General features: G+C 39.5%; 1 long non-coding RNA gene across 3 annotated transcripts in view; it reads right to left on the bottom strand.

Annotated features, from left to right (window-relative positions):
• Window positions 1–21093, bottom strand: part of LOC135303275 (uncharacterized) — a 38699-nt gene that overhangs the window by 15434 nt on the left and 2172 nt on the right. The gene's annotated exons all lie outside the window — the stretch shown is intronic.

Genomic DNA, 21093 nt, shown 5'->3' with positions numbered 1-21093 from the left:
GGCTGGTCTTTAAACAGGATAGGAACAGTGCCACTGGAGTATCTGCTAGCATCTACTATCTATATCATGCTAGAAAGAGAATTATTAATCAGTGACAATCTGTACAAACTGGAAATAGACTTTGTATCAGTACCATTTAGGAGAAGCATTTAAACAGAAACTTAAGGCTGAATTGAAGAGAAATACTTTTTAAAAAAGTAAACAATTGAGAACAAGATGAAGTCCCTTCTCTGTTTAGAAGCTTCAAAGAGCATAAAATGAATGCTCTTATATAGACAGCAATATGAAGAAGGGAGCAGTACTACTCAAGGAAAAACCTTTATTGATTACCTGCTATTTTTTGTACATAATTCAAGCTTTTGGTTTGCCTAGCTCTGTATTCTATTGCTGACAAACAACAACACCAAACACTGAAGAAAGGAGATTAAAAAAAAATTAAAACTAGTACATAGTAAATGTAAAAATAGTAATAATAAAAAAATTATTGTCCATCCCTGATGCTAGTCTCAGCCTACTCCCTCACTATTAAGAACAGGTTTAGACTGCTACCAGCTGCAGTGTCTCACTGGTTGACAATTAGCAATGAAAGCAGCAGAAACATAAGCATAAATCTTGCTCTACTTTTCCCAAATCCTCTATTTTCTTTTTAATTACAGCATATTATGGAATACAGCAATAAAATGCCCAGCTCGATAGGCTATACAGGTTTCTTTCTTTCCTTGAACTGGTATTTTTATTTTAGGCTACTGTAAGAAATCCTAATAATAGGTCACAGAACAGAGAGTCATCAAGCAAACACAAAGCTCTGAAGAAAATTACAGCACATTTATTATTACAGTTGTGTCAGTTCTGGTTCTGCAAAAATCTGAAAATATCATCAGCATTTTCCCCATGAATCATGTAAGGGCCATGCCTGCAAATATTTACCCATTTTAACCACAATCTACTTACAACAAATCATGGTTTCTCTCTTCTTAACCATAAAAATGCAACAAGTAGCATCATAGCTTAGACATCGTTCTGATTACATGATTAACTCTGCCAGGCTGTTTATAATGGAATATTTGTATACAGTTTGCGGCACATGAAGATAGGCAGCAGAACAGTTAAGATTATTTATGGCATCTACTCCATATTTTGTCAGTCTCTAATTCTCTACAGTTGTCTATCCAGTCTCATTTAATTCAAAGTTAACTGAAATTAGACCAAAACACCAAACCACCTTTTGTAAAACTATTTTTAGATTTTGAGTCAACAGCAAAAATTTTCACAGTGGAAGGGGACAAGGGGGGTAAGGGGTGTGTGTTGGGTTTTTGCTTATTTGTTAGTTTTGGGGTTTTTTAGGAATACAGTGGCTGTGAAAACATAAGAAAAATACTTATGTATAATTTAGACTTTAATTTTGATTATTAAAAATAATAATTTTTATTATATTATCTTCTATTATCTTCTACTATTACTATCTTCTACACTGAGATGTGCTTTGTGCTTACTGTCTGTCCTTTCTTGTTGCTCCCTATCAAAATGACAGAGGCCTAACTTTTGTACATAGGTAGAAGTGATGGATACTGTGAACTGTAGGGAAATTTGCTGTAATACAAAATTTGAAGTTTTCTTGCTTTCCATGATAGCTCAAGAGAGAAACTGCAATTTACTGAAGAGCTGATATTATATTAGAAATTGTATTAGTTCATCAGCAGAATTCTATCTGATGTTGCAAAATTGCAAAACATTTTTCAAATCCTTTCAAAGTGGGGAAAGAAGATAAAATAGTCTGAGGACAGAGGCAATAATAACCAAAAAGAAAGTAATTAAAATAGGTCTGAGCCTGCTTGAAGTACAAATACATTCAACAGAACAGGTCTGCTGGGGCAGATTCATTCTAATAAGGGTTAATAAATGGGGCAGAGAGGAGGGAGGGAGCCTGGAAGGAAAGTTCAGCACTGACATGAAAAATCTGCTGTTAGAGAGAAGGTAATTGAAGGGTTAGGTGTACAGTGAAGCTCTGATTTATGAGCACAAACAGTTGTGGAGAAACTCCAGCATCTCCTCTTACTGTAATCAGTCCCAAGGAGGCACAGAATGTCCTAGAACGATTTAGTAAATCATGCTCACTTGACTTATAACAAAGAGAAAGAAAAAAATTATTTAAAAAACATTTGCCATCCACCTCTCAGTTGTTTTATGTGATAGCCTCCTCTATAGAGGGGGCAGCCAGGGTCTGTCCTACCACAGAGCATCCACCATCTCTGAATGTTCCTGTAGTTTTGTACATAGCACCAGTTCACTCTGGTGGTCCATGCCAGGCTTTCCAAGTGTGTCATTTTGATGTTTAAGATTCTTGCCTCAAAAGGGAGGGAGAGTTAAAATGAAATGAAAGAATGAATAAATATAAATAAAGTTCATGAGAGATTAAAGGTTTCACAGGATTTCTGAAAAACAGCTCTGCTGAAAAATTTCATTTTCTTGTCTACATATTGCCTGTATGCTGCTCTCAAGACAGATTTTATTGGCAGTACATAGAAATGCACATACTGATGCATATGCCAGGGCATTTCCTATTTCAGGCCTTAGATGCTAGAGATGCTATAGCAAGGTAAAAATAAAAATTCCAGAAGATTTGATTCAAGTACTACCTGTGCCACAGATAATGCACTACAACAGATGTGTCTTCCACTGTTTATGCCTCAGTTTGTCCATCAACTAATTAAAACCAAAACCAAATAACCTCTTACCAACCTTGCAAAATAGGAGAAATATCCACTAATATTTCCAAGCTGAACATGATTCTCTGAGGACACAGGCTTAGCTTTCAGATGTATTTTCTTTGTGTAGTGACTATTAGGCTTATTGATTTTAGTGCACTGATTTTAGTGATTTTTAGGCTTATTAATTTAACGCTACCACTGGCTTCTATTGTGATACCAATTCAAAGCCAATACAGCTAAGGGAGGTAAATTAAAGTGAATTCTTTTTCACCTTAAATCAATATGGCCATTTGCTTTCAGGCAATGGAGTGACACTGGTGCACCACTGCTGTTGCTTTTACTAGCAAAAAACCTGTCTTTTCAGAGCATGAGAGTTTTTAAGTTTCTTCTAAATTTCTAATGCACAGAGATATATGAAAATATATTTTTTCCACAGAAGAACTATTGAAAATTAACACTGAACAACCTGTTGATTTCACTCAGCTAGCTAAATGCACCTGAGCTGATAACAACTTTGTCTACTTTGAGCTTTTAACATAAACAAAAATTAGATGAAACTAGAAGAAAACCTCATAGCTGTTCAACCAATGTACACATATCTTTAGAGGGTCTAAATCTAGGGCAGTATGCCTTTGTAACAGGTGGAAGCCAGAGAAAATGTTCAGCTTGAACATTCAAAGAAACAGCAGGACAATGAACCTTCTTTTACTTCTAAACTGAGCACATTTTTTGAGGAATAAGAGACATGGAAACTTTAAAGCCCTTCTAACTTCTTTTCAGAGCACAGCCAAACTTTGAAGTTTCCTCCAGAGAAACTATATGAAGAAAATATGATGTGGCCTGGGGTGGCAAGTCACCCTGCCTTGACACTGTGGGATTATTCTGTGACTGTCACAGCAGGTCTCTTGCTGACACAGCTCTGCTTTTCTGAGGCATATTTAAGGCAGCCCCACAGCAGTGCTAGAGACTGTTGCTGCCCCATTTGTAGCCCCATCCTGAGCACCAGCAGAAGAAAGCCTGATTGATTCACCAAGACACTCTTTGGAACTTCAACATACAATCCCTCTTTGCAGGGAAGCAAAAGTGTGAAGAAAAGGAGAACCCCCACAAAAGGACAAACCTCACAGACTTTCCAGCTTGCTCCTCCTCATCAAATTCCATACTAGCTACTATTAAAATTTTGACTTACCAATGAAATCATTGAACAGTTGGGGTTGGAAGATCCTTAAAGATCATCTCCTTCCAATCCCTCTGCCATGGGTTCTGCTAATTCCTAGATGCTCTAATCTCATAACTCTGTCTCCTAAGAAAAACTCCAGTGGTCTTCCAGTTCCTTCCCTGTGCCCAAATCCTGCATCCACCTTGAGCACTTCTGAGTCCTCCTTGCCTCTCCTCCAGCCAGCCTCAGCACCCCACTCCCCAGCTGCCATTGGGATGGCAAACCTGGGTGTTGCTGACCCTACTGAAAAACCTTGTGCCAACTCTGGCTTCATCCTCTCTATATTTCTTCTTCTCTATGTATTTCTTTAACTAACTCTCTTTAGATTGAAGGACAGCTGCAGAAGGCAATGCATTTTTTGTGAAGGGTAGAAAATTGACAAACAATGTGAAAATACAGCTACAACAAATATTTTACTTTTTGCCTCACAGAAGCACTAATATAGCTGGTTTTACATCTATGTGATCATTGATACACCAAGTAGAAAGAATTATTTATCAGAGAAAACAATATTGAAAATTTGACAAATTATTGTAGTTTTACAAATCTTTCTCTCCACACTATTTGTATGAAAGGAAGAGAAGACAAAGATACAGAGAAATCTGCATTTTATGGAAGAGCAAATGGACTATGGAAGAGCATAAGAAGTCCCTAGACTGTAGTTGCCCTCGAGCCAGCTCTTTACATTTTTGCAAATATATCATCCTGGACTTCAGTAGAGACCACATGTACTTGCATCAGCTGCAGGTCTGGTCCCTGACTTCTGTGCTAAGCCAGATTTCCTTCACAATTGTACCAGAATAACTGTTAACTTTATTGGAAATGGATTTTTGTAGCCGAGCATACTAGTGGTCCTACTGAATTTATTTTCCCACTGTGAGAAAAATATTTTTATTTATTCTCTCAAGTCTTTTTCCAAAGCTATTTTGTTTTTGCTGTTCTTTTTTTCCCCAGTTATCTAGCTAGAACATGAGGTTCCAAATGTAACTTGGCTCCACTTCATAGGTGCATGGTGAGTCTGTGGCTGTTTCCAAGGGTTTTGGAACGGAACTAAAGTGCTTTGTCCAGCTGTCACCTTTACCTGTCAGCAGTCACCTGCTTACCTTTGACAGCATTGAAACAACCATGATGAAATATAAAATTGTGTCTTACTTTAAACACAGAAAGAAACAGTACGTGAGGCAAACACAAGTTACCAGGCTGCTGCTGCCTGTCCTCCTGGGCCAAGCAGAGTGCACTTCCATTTGATAGATACACAGATGCAGCTAATGGGGAGATGGTGTTTGAACCTAAAAGCTGATCACAATTAGATCTGCCACACAATACAGCTCCACAGTTATCCTCCTGCTGCATGGAAGCTCAGCCTCGTTACAAGACAGTGCAGGACTTGGATGGAGACACATAGGGACCATTGATACTAATTTATTGCCTTCTTTATGGACTAAATAAGCCTTGGTAATTCACTTGTGTAGAAGACAGATTTGTTATTCATTATAAATAAATATTTAAGAGAGCAAAACATTCCCTTTTAGCTTATCCCACCTCCTGGCTGTGGGGCCCATGCCCTGAGAGGTTTTCCCTGCAGAATGCATGCCCGGCAGAGGGTGGTTCTGTTCTCCCTGATTAACTGGATTTGCAAGAGAGGAGGAGTTAAGAAGAGCGGCTGCTTCCCTGCCACCGTCACTCAATCATCTGGAAATCTAATTTGTATCTTATTTGGCAGGCAAGCAGCCATCTGCTCCAAGGATATGCTCCAAGGGCAGTTGCCAAATACAGAACAGGCTTTCTGCCATGGGGAAAACTAATTGCCTTTATTGGACTAATACAGGTTGAAAGCTAATGATATAGGATGCTTCACCACAAAAGAAATAAAAGCAGGGGTTTTTAAAATATACTTTAACTTCCATAAAAGCTGAGTCTTCTGAATGAGAAACATCCATTCACATGGGTTTGTGACTCAGAGTTATATGGGCTAGAGCAGCAAATGAGAAAGTTGTCAGTCCCACAGGACTATTTCTGCCCTATAAAAGGTAACATGTGTGTGCAGATGGACTCTGCTTAATCTGCAGCCATGATGCCAATGGAAATGGATTAGCTGCACACAGAACAAGCAGCTTGAAAATATCACATCCCATGAGAGCATTATGTCGTCCACGTCACATATCACATTCTTGCAGGATTTCCAGCTTCAACCAGATCAGAGAGGAAAATTTTCTTGGCATTGCAAGTCCATTTTTGGAGAATTTTTAAAGTGGACAATACTAGACCTTTAAAAAGGAGAGGAAAAGTGGTGGGTGATGGGAGAAACTTCTCTAAATTAGTCAACACATATTATCATATGCACTGAGCATGCAAAACTCAAGCAATTATTCTAGTCAATTCTCTCAAATCCTCCTTTACAATTCATCCTAGTTTTGAAAATGTTCTTGGTAAGTTTGATCAGGTCTGATACATTTCCAGAAATTTCTAGTTGTGATGAATGGAATATTTTTACAAGGAAACTGCAGGGAGAAGCAGGAGAAGGAAATGGATACAGGGGAAATAGCCAGTTTTAATCACAACACAAACAATCCTCTCTGTTTATGTTCAGGGAAGATACCCATGAGGCCACTTGCCACTGCTTTTTCTGCAAATGCTGCTTCATTGCTTACATGTCATCAGCCTTCCCCTCACTTTTTCCAAACACAGCAACCACTGCCCTCATGACTCAGGAGCTGTTGAGAGATAATCAATCTAACAATCAGGATAACTGAAAAAATTTTCTCTGCATTTGCTCAGCTGTGACAGATGCAGCTTGGAATAAGTAGGGACCAGATTACAGACTAAACTGTTTATAAAACACCCTTCTCTCTGACAATTCCTTCCAAATTAATACTGTCTAAAGATCTGGGTAGGCAGTTCTAGGATCTGCCTTCTTTTACTCATCCATGGAAAGAAATATAACAGTTATTTGTGGAATACTTGCAAAGTATACAGGCAACTTGTAATAGGAACAGATAGAAAGATAAAAAGAATACCATTCATTTCACATGCCCATTGACATTTAGTCCAACTTTTAAAAGAGGCCAGGTATGTCACTCATGACAAATCTAATCCCAGCAATTTCTGTCCAGAAAGACCAAGACAGGGTGTGATCTTTTTCCTGTACAAGCCCTAAAACCAGCAGGTTTTCTGTATTGGTGACCTGGAGTAAGTTTAAAGCTTACAAATAAAGGACTCTTCCTATATATCTTTTCCCTAATTCCTTCAAAGATTCAGATGCACCGCATGATAGAAGGGCTACTAAACCTCAAACTTCTAACTACACGTTTTAGAAATATAAGCACATGTTCTCTTGATATGATTCCATCCTAGCACTGTCTATGCTCATCAGTCACTTCTAGTTCTCCACTGACAAAGCAGGATAACTAAATGTAATCTTTCAACATAATGTATCTCCACACAATATTTTCATTTACTGAAATAATTAAAGGTGTGGGAAGGAAGGGGAAAGGGTAATAGGGGAACAAGGAGAAAATCCTGAGGTTGTTAAAATCCCCACAAAATTATTTTCCAGGAGTAGGTTTGTGTAAATGGACAGAAGGAAACAAAGATTGGTGAGAGTTAAGCCAACATGCTGTGCAATTCCAAGCATGAAAACAAAAACCACTATCATGAAAAGGATTCCTATTCTCCATTTTAAGTTGCCTTTACCACATTGACAGCAATAGCTGAGTGTGTATCCTGCTCAAGCCCATATGAAGCATACAAAGATGTATGGAAGGATTCGCTTTGCTGTTACAATGACATCGAGTTGTCATCATTGTCACTTGGCAGTGATTTGAATATCAGCCTTTTGCAGAAAGAGAATTTCTGCTCAGAGGATATTGAGATAGCATAGGAAGGTCACACATAGTCTAGCAGCAGCACAAAGCAGCTGATATTAATGGGAAACATGAAACCAGAGAAGATGAAAAGGCTATAAAGGTCTAAGAAATCTTAAGGATGTCAGCTGGCTGTTTATACAAATAAGTCTTGGAAATGTGCACTGAGGTTGATGGGCTCTTCTGTGCTGAAAGTTTTTCTCAATGGCAATGATACTAGAACCTCATGGAGGATGATTTTATTTTAACAAGTCACTGACAGGTAAGGACATGCACTCTAGAAAACACAGAAAAAGCTAGGAGAAGAACTGACCACAAATTGTGGACGGAGGAATAAAACAATAGTTCCAAAGATGATAAGAAAGCAGGGAACAGCATGCTTCAGGTAACTGTCTTTTCTGTAGGCACACTTGGCAGGAAACTTATATCCACATCCATTAAAATTTTTTTCAACTGTTTTCTTCCATTACAATGATCTTTTTCTTGTACATATTTATTATTTTTGGGTTCATTTCATCTCAAGGTCCTTTAGTAGAGGAGAACATTGCAATTACAACATGAAGCAATTCCTTCTTTAAATAACTTCCCAATGTTGCAAGTCACATGGCAAAAAATCATGAGCAAGAATCCCTTAAATGATCACTACATTTAATTTAGGGTTCTGATTTGTAGCCCTCATTTTTCTTCTTCAGGATGCCATATTGTCAACTGTTATGTCAAATAGTTTACATTAAATTTAAAAAAATAACCAAACATATGCTATTATCATACACTTCCATGACTCAATTAAAATGTCAAGATCACTGCCAAAATAGTGTGAAAAAGCAACACTAAAATTTATGTGAATTTCTATTGTTCATGATACATAGATAAAATTTCAAACCTAAAACTTTGGATTCTCATTCCTCTATTTTATTCTTGGAAATCTGCTCTCTATTGTTTATTTTCACAAGGCTCTTCATCCCACTCTTTCTAGACTTTAGCCTACAAATGAATTCATTTATATTATGTATGTGTTCTGTTTAAACAAAGGAGTAAAAATATGCCAAGGTAAGAATAAGCATTTCATACACACTTACTGCTGTTTTTCTTATCTGCTCAGGTCCTTTGGTGGGGGCTAAAATGTGGGATGTATTTCCTATTCTTGTTTTCCCTTGTTGTACTACATGTATTAAACCCTAAAACCTCAGGGTACTTTACTCTCTTTGCCATGGCTCTGCAAGACTCAATGGATGGTTCTTGAAAAACTCAGTGTAGGATCAGGGATCAAATTATAAACCCCTTTCAGTAACTATCTGGAAGTGTCTGTGAAATGCCATATGTCTTCTGTAACACTCGCGATAAAAATAAAACCACTGCTCAGAGGAGGAAAGGCAACTATCAGCTATCTCTCTGAAGCAGCTGATATCTCAGTCTCAAAAAAGGTTAAGTCAGGATACAGGTTAAAAAAAAAAACACAACAACAGTAAATGTCACAGTGGTATTTCCTGGAAGAGTCATGTAAATGTTATTTATTGTGCCAGATACATTTCCAAAGCAGATGTCTTCCACAATCTATTTCACTCAGCTTCATCAAATCAAAATAGTTGCAGTTTCAGCCTTCCAGGCAGTATTACCATTCACAGGTCTCTGTAAGGCCAGTTCATCTCTGCATGAGAAGAGCAATTCAGCTCATTCCTCTGTGCTGCCTTTCAGCCTTCACTGGGCTGTACTACCTAGACCACAGTCTGGGACAGTGTGGCTGATGGGACATCCTGACCTGCACCTGACCTAGGCACAGACTTCTCTAAAGTGTTTGGCAACCTAGACTCTTCAATCAGAGGTACACGGGCTTGCTCTGCCTTTTCCTTCAGCATTTCCATCTCTGCTTTACTTGTAGGCAAGCTTTGAAGAGTTTGGGGTTTAGCCCAAAAGCTTTGGCATTGTATTTGGGCTTCTGTGGCAAGGTTTTGGAAACAAGGGCTACAGAAGTGGCTTTTGTCAGAAGCTGCCAGAAGCTTCCCCTATGTCAAACAGAGCCAACACCAGGTGGCTCCAAGGGGCACCTGCTTCTCTCCAGCACCAAGCCCATCAGTGACAGCAGTAGCACCTCTGGGATAAAATATTTAAGGGAAAAAACATTGTGCAGAACCAAATTTCAGCCAGAGAGGAGAGAAGTGAGAATGCATGAGATGAACAGCCCTGCAGACACCAAGGTCCATGGAGAAGGCAGAAGGAGCAGAGATTCCCCTGAAGCCCATGGTGCAGGCCATGGTGAAGCAGCTCTGCCCCTGCAGCCCATGGGGGTCCCCAGTGGAGCAGAGATCCACCTGCAGCCTATGGAAGAGCCCACACTGAAGCTGGTGGATGCCCAAAGGAGCCCATGGGAGGCATGATCTGGAGCAGGCTCCTGGCAGGACTCTGAAACCCCAGGGAAAGGAGCCCATGATGGGGCTGGCAGGACTGGTGACCCCATGGGGGACTCACACTGGAGCAGTTAAGGAAGAATTACATCCCTTGGGAGAGACCCCTGAGAAGGAAGGAGTGGCAGAGACAATGTATGATGAACTGACCATAATCTCCATTCCTCTCCTCCTGTACCACTGGTGGGGCAAAGGTAACAAATTGGAAATAAGATTAAGAATGGGATGAAAGGAGGGGTGGGGGAAAGGCATGTTTACGATTGGGATTTGCTTCTTCTGGTCCTATTCTGATTTGACTGGTAATAAATTCAATTAAATTGCCCTAGTTGAGTCAGTTTTGCCAGTGATGGTAACTGCTGAGTGATCTCTCCCTGCCCTTGTCTCAACCCACAAGCCTTTTCTTATATTTTCTCTTCTGTGCCCAGCTGGGCATGGGGGTGATAGAATGGCTTTGGTGGGCACCTGACATCCAGCCACAGTCAACCACCCACCACAGACATCAAATGTAGAAATTTGTAAAAACAACATGAAGTTTCAAATAGAAGTGTTTTGTTTAACTGACAAAGATGTGACAGACAACTGCCAGATTAATTTCTTTGCTTTGTGGCTCCTTTTAGCCACTTATCTAATTATATATTTAGACTTTGTCTATCTTAGAAATTGACCACTTTTACAGGGCCCTGAGATTGCTAGATTTGAGTGACAGAGCAGGCTGAAGAATTTTTCAGTAAAAAAATACTTCTTCAGGGAAATTTTCTGCAGGAACATTTTGAAAGGTACACAGATCTACAACTTTCCTCCAGTAAAGCCTAAACAAAAAAATTGAGCCAACCTGATACAAAGCATAAAGACTTTGATTTTTTTTCAAATAAGATCAGCTCTTCCGTTTTGGATAAGTTCAACATTAATTTACATTTGTTTGAACATGCTCTCTCAGTGACAGATGACCTTAGCCATCTTAGGGTCCTGTTTCTTCTCTGCCCAAAAATCTTGCACAACATCTCCTATTCCACTTCCCTCCTGAGCAGGCACAAGATAAAAGAGAGATGCCGCAGTTACAGGGCACCCTTTTGGAGGTGCTTCCTAGCTACTGAGACCAAACTTTACAGCTGAGAGAGCTCAATCAGCTGAATACCAAATGCTTGATATTTTACATTTACATTTCAAGTTGGTCCAAGAGTTAAAAAGTACAAACAAACCTCTAAAACTAGTCTCTCACCAAGAGTGCAATTTAATTTACAAATAGTCCTGTTATAGTAATGATGAAGCCACAGGATCTCACCTGGCAGAACACATTACTGCCCTGTGTGCCATTAATACATTAATACATTACAGCCTCTCAGCTTCTGATGTTTGCCTTTTTGTCTGAAATCCAGTTGGTACATACATCTAAAACCCATTAAGCTTTGAAATTGAATTCAGACAGCACCACCAATAATAAGAAGTTTGTTTGTCCAGAGCTAAGAAGCTTCAGGATTTGTTGCATTTGCAAGAACCTGAGCTAAACTGTGCACCACACAATAATCTCTTAGCCTGAGTAAAGGTCCTCATGGCCAGTGTCAGCAGACAGCCAGGGGCTGTTAGAGCACCAGAGAGCACCACTGCACAGGGATCTGTGGGGGTTTCACCACTTTAACAGAGCTGCTTTGATCTACAAAGTTGAGAAAGAGCTGAGTAGTTCTGGTGTCCTCCCGGGGGCAGCCTCTATGTCACATTGCCAAAGATTAGATCCTTGTTGCCTTGCCTCATTCCTCCCCTATTTTTTAAATACAATAACAACCCACACACAGTGCAATGAAGTCCCAGTACAGCAAGGCACACAGCTATATCTTTTTAATTGTATGCAGCACTGGATACAAAGTCTCCTTCAATCTGATTAGACTGTTTTTCAGTCTTTGCCCTGCAAATGCCTCCTCTCTATTTTTATATTTTTCTCTTGAGCTTTGCTCGAGCCTGTTAGTTTACACTATGATTTCCAAAACAGAAAATATATCATGAATTTAGCTCTAGGGAAAGATTAATGGCTTCAGAGACTCAACTCCTCTGTTTAGAGTCTGAGCTACACAACTACATAACACCCACGCACAAGGCTTCTCACATGCCCATTGGTGCTCCTGTTGGAGAGGGAAAAAGGAGAGGAGAAGAGAACAAAAGTTCTTTCTACAGGCAGTTCAGTCCTTTAGCACAGCGTTTTGGATTTGAGCTGTCTGGGTTTTAAGGAGGTTTTTGTAACATAGGCACCACTGCAGCCCTAGCTGGGCTCAAGTTATCCAATCAATTCACAGACACCACAGAGCTGCCATCACAAGGCAATACAGATTATGCTAAAGAGTGCAGGTATGCATCACACTAATAGAGCACATTCATTGATTTAAAATGTTGTCAGTCAGGAACAGCTAATTTCAGTTCAGTCAGAAGGGCACTACCACACCACATCATTGTGTCATATAGAAATATAAAAGAAAATTTCCCACCCCCTCCCAAAACCTGGTTAATTCCCTCTAGTTCTCTCTTTCATTTTATTAATGAAATTAATTAATCTTTCTTAAATGGTAATAGGTCTTATTTAATTTCACAGTCCTGCACATAACATGCACGGTTAGAAACTGAATATATGATTTTTAGATGAGTGAGAAGTGGCAAAAGAACCCCTCTGAACATATTTTCTTGCTTGACCTCCAAGTTAGCTGCACATTTCACATCAAGAGCTATGCTAGTACAAGGAAAGATGTATCTCCAGATGTCTCAAGGCTTATTCCTCACAATCATTGATCTGACATGCAGTTAGGGAGGACTTAGAGATGTCCTTGCATGTCACTTAGGTGGTTTGTCACCACAAGCAGGCTAACTTAAAAGAAATCTTAAGCATTCTGGAATTTGCATCTCCATGCTGTGCCTAGCCTGTGCAAGCAAAGTGAACACAGTCAAAGGTTTAAATCGGTGATCTGTACTGAGAATCATATTCCTCCTTCATGCAAAAGAAACTTTTCAAACGTGTTTCAAGAAATGCTTGTTTTCCAGGAACACCGAGGTAATTTAATCATCAACTAAGAGAGAGAAAAATATCAAGAATAGTGTAATTTTCAGTCTGTAACTGCGACAAAGAGAGAGCTTTGAGAAAGGCAGAATATGTCCTTGTCTTTAGATTCTCTTTACAAGGTAAAAGTGTTTAAATGATCTTATAAAGCAGTGAAATTCTATAGATCTGCTTCTGACTAGTTTCACAAAACTCAGATTTGAATAAATTTGCCCGGACTGAAGAAATTACCCTCATTATATCATATGCTAAAGTCAAGATCCACAGTACTGAAATGAGAAGTTGAGTAGATATGGATCTACAACCCTGTTCAACTCCATCTTTCATAAGAAGTTCCACAGAAGAAAGATTAAACTCCACTGAAGAAAAATTTTCTCTTGCACAGGATCTCTCTTATCACTAATAGAATGGGCTAAAAGAATATCAGAACAATTTAGTTCACACCAACTCTCAGAAAGCAGATTACCTGAAAGCATTATATGCTTTTGTCAAATCAATGCAGACAACGTTGAGATGTTTATGCTCCTCACTACAGCATTTCCTCAATTGGTCCATGAATACTGCACAGCTAAGCTATTGTCCCCAAGAGTTTTCAGGCAGAACCATGGCTAGGGCATGCAGGCAACTGCGTATGATCTGAGTTAGCGGTTTCCCAGGAAGAGGTAAGAGAGAAATGTCTGTCACAAAATAAAATCCTCCTTTGTCAACAAAACGTGTGCTCACAGTCCCCTTAAAACATGAGGGACTCCCGTTGCTCCAAGGATTTGAGAGAATACAAAAGAATAATAGGTGACAGCAATTCACTTACAAAAGTAAGAGTTTTAGCATAGCTTCCCTCTCTGTTGGATTACACTGAAGCTATTTTAGAAGTTCACTGTCTTAATTAGTTAATAAAGGATTACTTAGAGCCATGATAAATGGCTTCAGCTCAGTCACATCAATGACAGCAACTACACGTGGATAAAAGATAATTAAATGAAGAAGGAAAATGTTCCATTTACCTAGCAAGACTCAAGCTACATTCTGTAAGAAGTGTTCTACCCAAGATTTGCAAAATTCCCTAGAAGTGTACACAGATCTGATCACCCAGAGAAGTGCTTGGGAGAGTTTCATGTGTAGGGATCAACTCAGCCTTCCACTTGAATTGCATCTGGTTCTATGATGTTCATGTTTCTGTATGTCAGAAGCATCACTGCGAAGTCTAACATATTTATCAGAGGAAATGTTAATCTTTATATTATTTGTATCCAGTCTGTCTTAACATCTAGATCTGAGAAAGGTAATTGCTGCTCTGAATGAGGCAGTAAGACACCTTTAAGACTATGTCCTTCATTTTCCCTTGCCACCATTTTCAAAGCTCAGACCTTATTCCTCTTGACATTGATGATGACAATTAATGCAGCAGTTTCTCTAGCAGCTTAGAGCAATCTCGTTAATGAGCCTGACAGTGCCAAGGCTTGACAGTGCCTGACCAACACAACAAACTATCCAGAACCCTGAACTAATGCGCTGTTTTACTTGATGGGGTTTAATACAAATTGGACACCAGAATTTGTGGATAACATTTTACATAAGTCCATTTCTTATGCCAGCTTTGAGTAAATAATCACTTGGAAGCAGACACCAAGAATTAAACAGCAAAAGGTTTTAACCACAGAATAAAGTATTACAAGGATTCTTGCAAATTCTTGATGAGGGCCTAAGAACTACAGTGCACCCCTGCACAGCCTGTCAACACAAACCCAAAAACCTGTTGGAAAGAGCTGACAGTAGTCATTGCTTTTTATTTCACATATTCATTCGAATTACTGAGCCTCTCAGCCAGGGGTTGACTAGGAGTCAAATGCTTTTCAGAATATGGAAAGCAGATAATGGATGTAATATTTGATGTGTTTATACCAACCATCCAATACTAAAGATTTATTTTCTAGTAAAGAATACTACTTATACATGAAAGAGGCACACATCGTAAGTTCCCTATGTTGCAAGCAGCTGTAACATGCTAAATTATATCTTCATCAGCATTCAATCCACTGTGAGGAGAATTTTGATTTAGCCAGCTTACATTGGAATTCTCAAAAGAATAAAACCAGAACACATTTACACCCTATAGTGCAAGACATGAGGATGACAATTTCCTAGACAAACTATTTTTCTTTGAATATTGAATCTGTTCCCATTAAAGTCACTGACTGATGACGTTCATGCCATTGTATTTACTTTCTGACCACTCATTCAAAAAAGATATTTAAGGTTTCCCTGGGGTGACAAGGAAAATCTGCCTGAAGGTCTGCACAGACACCTATTATAGATGAATTTATTACAGGTAATGTTGAGGTAAACTTATTGCAAGATTACCTGAGCCCTCCTTTTGCTTACATTCAACAGAATCCAACTACTTGTCTTGAAGCATTTTTTTTCCCTTAACCTGAATTATTTTGGAAGTTTTTAGTCACACTGTTCCATTCATTTCTGAGAACATCACTAGTGGAACAGCTGTTTTGTTCCTATTAAAATCCAAGATGAGATAGGAATGCAAATTTCTGCTTTTCTGTATCACTGTAAAGAGCCTGCAAGACACACAAAGTTATTTTTCTATTGCACTTAGCATTGATAAGACCTCATTAGGAATATTTCATTTGGTGGAAGACATTTCTAAAGTAATAAAATACAGTTAAAGAGCAGGTAGGTGAGAGAAATTAAAATGATAGCTAAAACACATAACCTATAAGAAGCAGATTAGAGAGATAAGAACCATACAGCCTTAAAAGGCTGAGGGAAGGCAAAAGTCTCCAAACATGTAAAAGGCTGCTACTAAAAGATAAACCAAACCTCACCAAAACCCCTACAATAGTATGACCTCAATATCCTCTTAAACCTGTTTTTCTTGTCCTATTCATTACTGCAAGATGAATATTCAAGATAAAACACTTGGAATTTTATTTTTTTTAATAAACACTGCAGTAGCATGCTGAAGCTGCTTGCTTGGAGGATTTGTCACCCCAGGTTTTAAGAAAAAGACAAATATCTCTAAGACTCATAAACGTATGGTTGAGTCCACCATGTGATGCAAGCCAGCTCTTTCATTTTCTTGCCCTTTATCTGTCTATAGATTCCAACTACATCTCTATATAGTCACTGCTTCTGCAAGTCAACTTATAGGTGAAAAACACTAAAATATTAATCACCTCTGATGAAGCATAACTGAAAGGAAAGGCTTTGTAAAACACAAATACAGTAGTTGAATGGTGTTGTACAGGACAGTGTTTAAACCATGGAATCAATTATTTGGGTTGGAAGGGACACAAAGGTCTTTTATCTCTTAGTTTCTTTTAGTTTTAAACATTTGCCCCTTGTTCTACTGCAACAGACCCTGCTCAACTTTTGTCGCTATTTGTTTTTGTAGGCTCCCTTTAGTTACTGAAAGGTGTCCCTGCAGTCTTCACTTCTCCAGGCTGAACAACCTCAAACCTCCCAGCCTGTCTTCACAGGAGAGGTGTTCCAGCCTTCAGTTCACCTTCCTGGTCCTTCTCCAGACTCACTCCAACAGGTCCACATCCTTCTTGTGCTGGAGAGCCCACAGCTGGTTGCAGTATTCCAGGTGGAGTCTCAAGGGCAGAGGAGAGGAGGAGAATCTGCTCCCTTGACCTGCTGACCACCCTCTGGCTTCTTTAGGCACAGCCCAGGATACAGCTGGCTTTCTGGGCTGTCAGTGCACATTGCCAGCTCATGTCCAGCTTTTCACCCACCAGTACCACCAAAGTCCTCTTGGCAGGGCTGCTCTCCATCCCTTCAACCCTCAGCTAGTATTGATACCAGGGCTTTCCCTGACCCAGGTTCAGCTTCATGCACTTGGCCTTGTTGAACCTCATGAGGTTCCTGTGGTCCCACTTCTTGATTTCTCAAGTTTGCCCAGGTCCCTCTGGATGGAATCTCCTCTCTCAGGTATGCCAACTCCCCCAGTCAGCTTGGTGTCATCTGCAGGTCTGCCGAGGGTGCACTCAACCCCACTATCTGTGTCCTTGCTCAAGGTATTGAGCAGTGCTGGTGCTGAGACACCCTTTTCTCTGTACACTTTGTTTGCCTGCAGTAGCAGTGCTCCTTTCCTGCTTCCACCTCATCCCTTTGCTGGATAGCTGCTGAGCAGGGCCTGATGCAATACCATACTGGGGAACCACAAATGAGAAATGCATTGAGGGATTACACTGTGAAGGATACATGCTTACAGAAGAATAAAGGCTGCATGGCCATGCTTCATGCTGGAAATACTTGAGACAGGCTTGGCCATGCATCCTTAACCATAATAATTAATATTAGTATTATTAACATTAAGCCACATGTTTGAGCTACTTAACATTAATTAACTAGCTGCATGTTCCTGCTACTGTTATCATGCAGCCCATTTACTGTTCCTGCCCTTCTCTGGCTGATTGGAAAATTTCTAATTCTGGTGGAAGAGAGAAATTCATCTGCTTCCCAGCTCCAGGATTATTTGCTTGAAGGGTAACCTGGCCTCTCCTGTGGCCTCTTCTTTACCAAGGAGCAGAGATGATACCCAGAGAATTGTCTTGGCAATACTCACTGGTTTATAGGATTTTGCTAGATTTTACACAGTGATTTCCTGTCTTCCTTCCCAGTAAAGTTATTGATTTCTTTTCCTTCTCCTCCACAGAAGGATTTGAGAGACTAATTTCTGAAAGGGCTATGGCTAAAATTCTTTATGTTTGAGAACACAGTTTATTTAAGACAGAGAGATGAAACATTTGCCTCTGAAAACAGATGCAAATGAAAACAACAGTTTTTAAACCTCTGACACACCAAAAAGAAGAGCTGGGACTGCAGATTTTTTTGATAAGGAAGGGATCTAACTCTGCATTCATTTATGGAAGAATCTTTGCCAAGCCCAGCAAGCAAAAGGTACAAGTGAAAATGGGGCAGGGGTGGGGGAGAGAGAGACAGAATGAGAGAAGGATCAAGGAGAGAGAAGTGTAGGACAGGAGGACATCTCCTAATGAGGGAGTTAGCTACCAGCAGAGCTGGCTAGAGCTGAAAATAGGCTGAGGGTTAAACAGTGAAGCCAGTTGTCAGCGGTACTGTGACAGAAGCAAAGACAGCCACAGCAGTAACAAGCTCAAGACGTGCTGGTGCTCCAGAGGCAGCAGTACAGAGGCACCCCAACACCATTGTCATTGCCACAAATGGGCTACATTACAAATGTCCATAGTTTTGTCTTAAATGGGCACCCTACAGAAGTTTAAAAATAAGCAATGATACATTTAGTTGTCTATTGGACTTCTCTCTCCAGACAAAGCAAGACTGAAATGCAAGTGCTGAAGCCCCTATCACTGTAGGATTTGGGGTGAGATGGGGGTTACAGGTAAAAACAACAAAACCAGACGGGAGTACAATTATTTCTTTAACCAATAATTTGAGTTGCTATTTGCAATTAATTAAGAGCAAGGATCAATATCTTCTAGAGGCTGGAGCAGCCACTGTGCCTGTCTCCCATTTCATGGTTTGCAGACCTTGTCAGAACAGCGATTCCCTCTGGTTCTAACAAAACAGAGAGGAGATGCTGCTAGGTAGGGAGGCAGCACACAGTTTCAGAAGCAGCTATGAATATGAAATACACAGCTCAGGGATGACCATCAGCACCTAAGGGTATTCATACAGGAATTCTTTTTCCAAGTACCTCACAGGCTCCAAACACCAGAACAATCTAAAATTTTCCAACACAGGGTACAGCTGTTAAGTTTGTACTAAAGAGCAAACAACAAACCTCCAGCCAGCAGAGAGAAGCCATGCACATGGCAGTCATGCATATTTTGTGCTTTCTAGATCAAAATGAACACTAACTTTAATTGAAATTGAAACTTCACCCATTAAGGAAGAACAAAACAAAGCACACCATTTTCAAATCCTGCTCTGGTGACACACAGGCTTGTGTTTCCTTTATTCCAGTAGAGGGCAAGAGCTACACAAGGAAGCATATTTGAGAAGGCAATTAGGTCTAAGTAAAAGGAAAGGTAAAAGAAAAGATTTTCCAGACTCTTGTCACCTAAATGTCATTTTTAATAGCATTATATAGAATTTTTTGCGGGTTTCTTTCAGCTGTTACAATAACACGTAATACAACAACTAAAGTTTCTCTTCATGACTTTAAAAAATCTAATAACATCACAGTGGTTCACTCATCACTTTGATGATACATAATTCCCATCCCTTCAGACTGCATGTACTCATTTGTTCCACCAAGCTTACAGTGAACTGTTGGGAAAGATGATCTGAACTGACAACAATTCCATTGCACAAATTGACAGTGCTGTACTTCAATGTGTAACACACACACCCCTGAAAAGCTCATACAGAAGAAAGATGCACAGGTTCCTTCAGTTTAACTCTTGATAAATTGCAATATAAATGTAAAGTGGCAATCTGGTTCTGTTTACTGGACAAATACACAGAAATACTAAGACTGCACAATTATCAGGGCATGTGGTCCTGTTTGGCCATGAAGGAGGTAGTGAAGTGCTGATTGAGCTCTTGAGCATTGCTAGATAATCTATATGTCACTTTTGTAGAAATACCCGTGTGGCCAAAGCAATAGCAATAATAATCATACTACTCTTTGGCACAGCTCTTTTCAATACACAGTGTTACACTGAAATAATTTGTCACTATGCTTTTGTCTGAAAGAGTCGGCATTTAGATCCAATTCAGTTTATATTTGATGGCTTATGTTAGAATTTTTTAAAAATTTGAAATAATTTTTTAAAAAATTAGATTAAAAAAACAATAAAAAAGGATCAGAAACTACATACAGAGTGCATCAGTTAAGTTTTAAATTTACACAGTATTTAATTATGAGACTAATTCAAAATTATACTTTTATATCAATGTGAGTGAAGTTAAGAAAAATAGAATGCAATATGAACATCAGAAGAAAGCATTGCAAGAGGAGGAAGAGAAAGAGATGGTGAAATCTTCCCTCAATAATTCCTTTAAAATTGAGCTGTACAAGCCCTGGGAAGTCATTGAGTGAAGGGCAGAGGAATCCTGTAATAAACTGTAGAAATGGGCTGACATAATCTGCCCAGACCAATCCTTTTTGTCTTTGATTGAGGGAATTCTGTGGATGTAAGCATTGTTGGTCTGGTAATTAATATATGAATATTTGGCTCTGACATTTCTTATCAGCTAAGTATAAATTTCTGCCAGGTTGCTTCCTGCAACATTTGGCAAATGAACCCATTTTGATTAGAAGGTAATTTATTGCATACTGGAGTTCAGTGGGTGTGGTCATTGAAAATGACAGATTAACAATTGACAGTTTGGGGAAATTGTAGGAACAGCAACATATTTACACACAGAGGTGAAGATGATATCTCTAATGTAAACACTTGCAAGCAGTTTTTCATAACTACACAAATCACAGTGACTGATAAACCCAGGGGCCAACACTCAGCAGCAGGACTGCAGAGATAGGCAGACTCCTAATCCCACAGGCAGCTTGCTACTCCAGTGAACAGAGTTCCCCAAATACCATTCTTCTGCTGAGAAAGGTTTAGGCTGCCTATAATACAACCCAAAGCAGAGTTAAAGTAGCTCATTTGGGCAGTGATAGCTATGCAGTTATAAAAGGAAGAACAGCAAAAACAACATAGACTGGATAAAGGGAAATGGTCCAGGATGGCTGCAGCTGATTTGACACCAAGCATAAACATTTGTATAAGCCTAGCTTTTGAAATGCATTTACAAGCTGAGAACCTCAGTCTAGGCTGATTTTCAAAGCACCACATCAACTTCAGGAAGCTGCCAATGGGCAAGAGATACCTCATAACTTAAAAAAAAATACGTCAACAGA

Source organism: Passer domesticus, chromosome 6 (genome assembly GCF_036417665.1).
Source record: "Passer domesticus isolate bPasDom1 chromosome 6, bPasDom1.hap1, whole genome shotgun sequence".
Taxonomy (NCBI): Eukaryota; Metazoa; Chordata; class Aves; order Passeriformes; family Passeridae; genus Passer; species Passer domesticus.
Note: the sequence above shows the minus strand (reverse complement) of the source record. Positions and strands in the feature narration are given on the sequence as shown.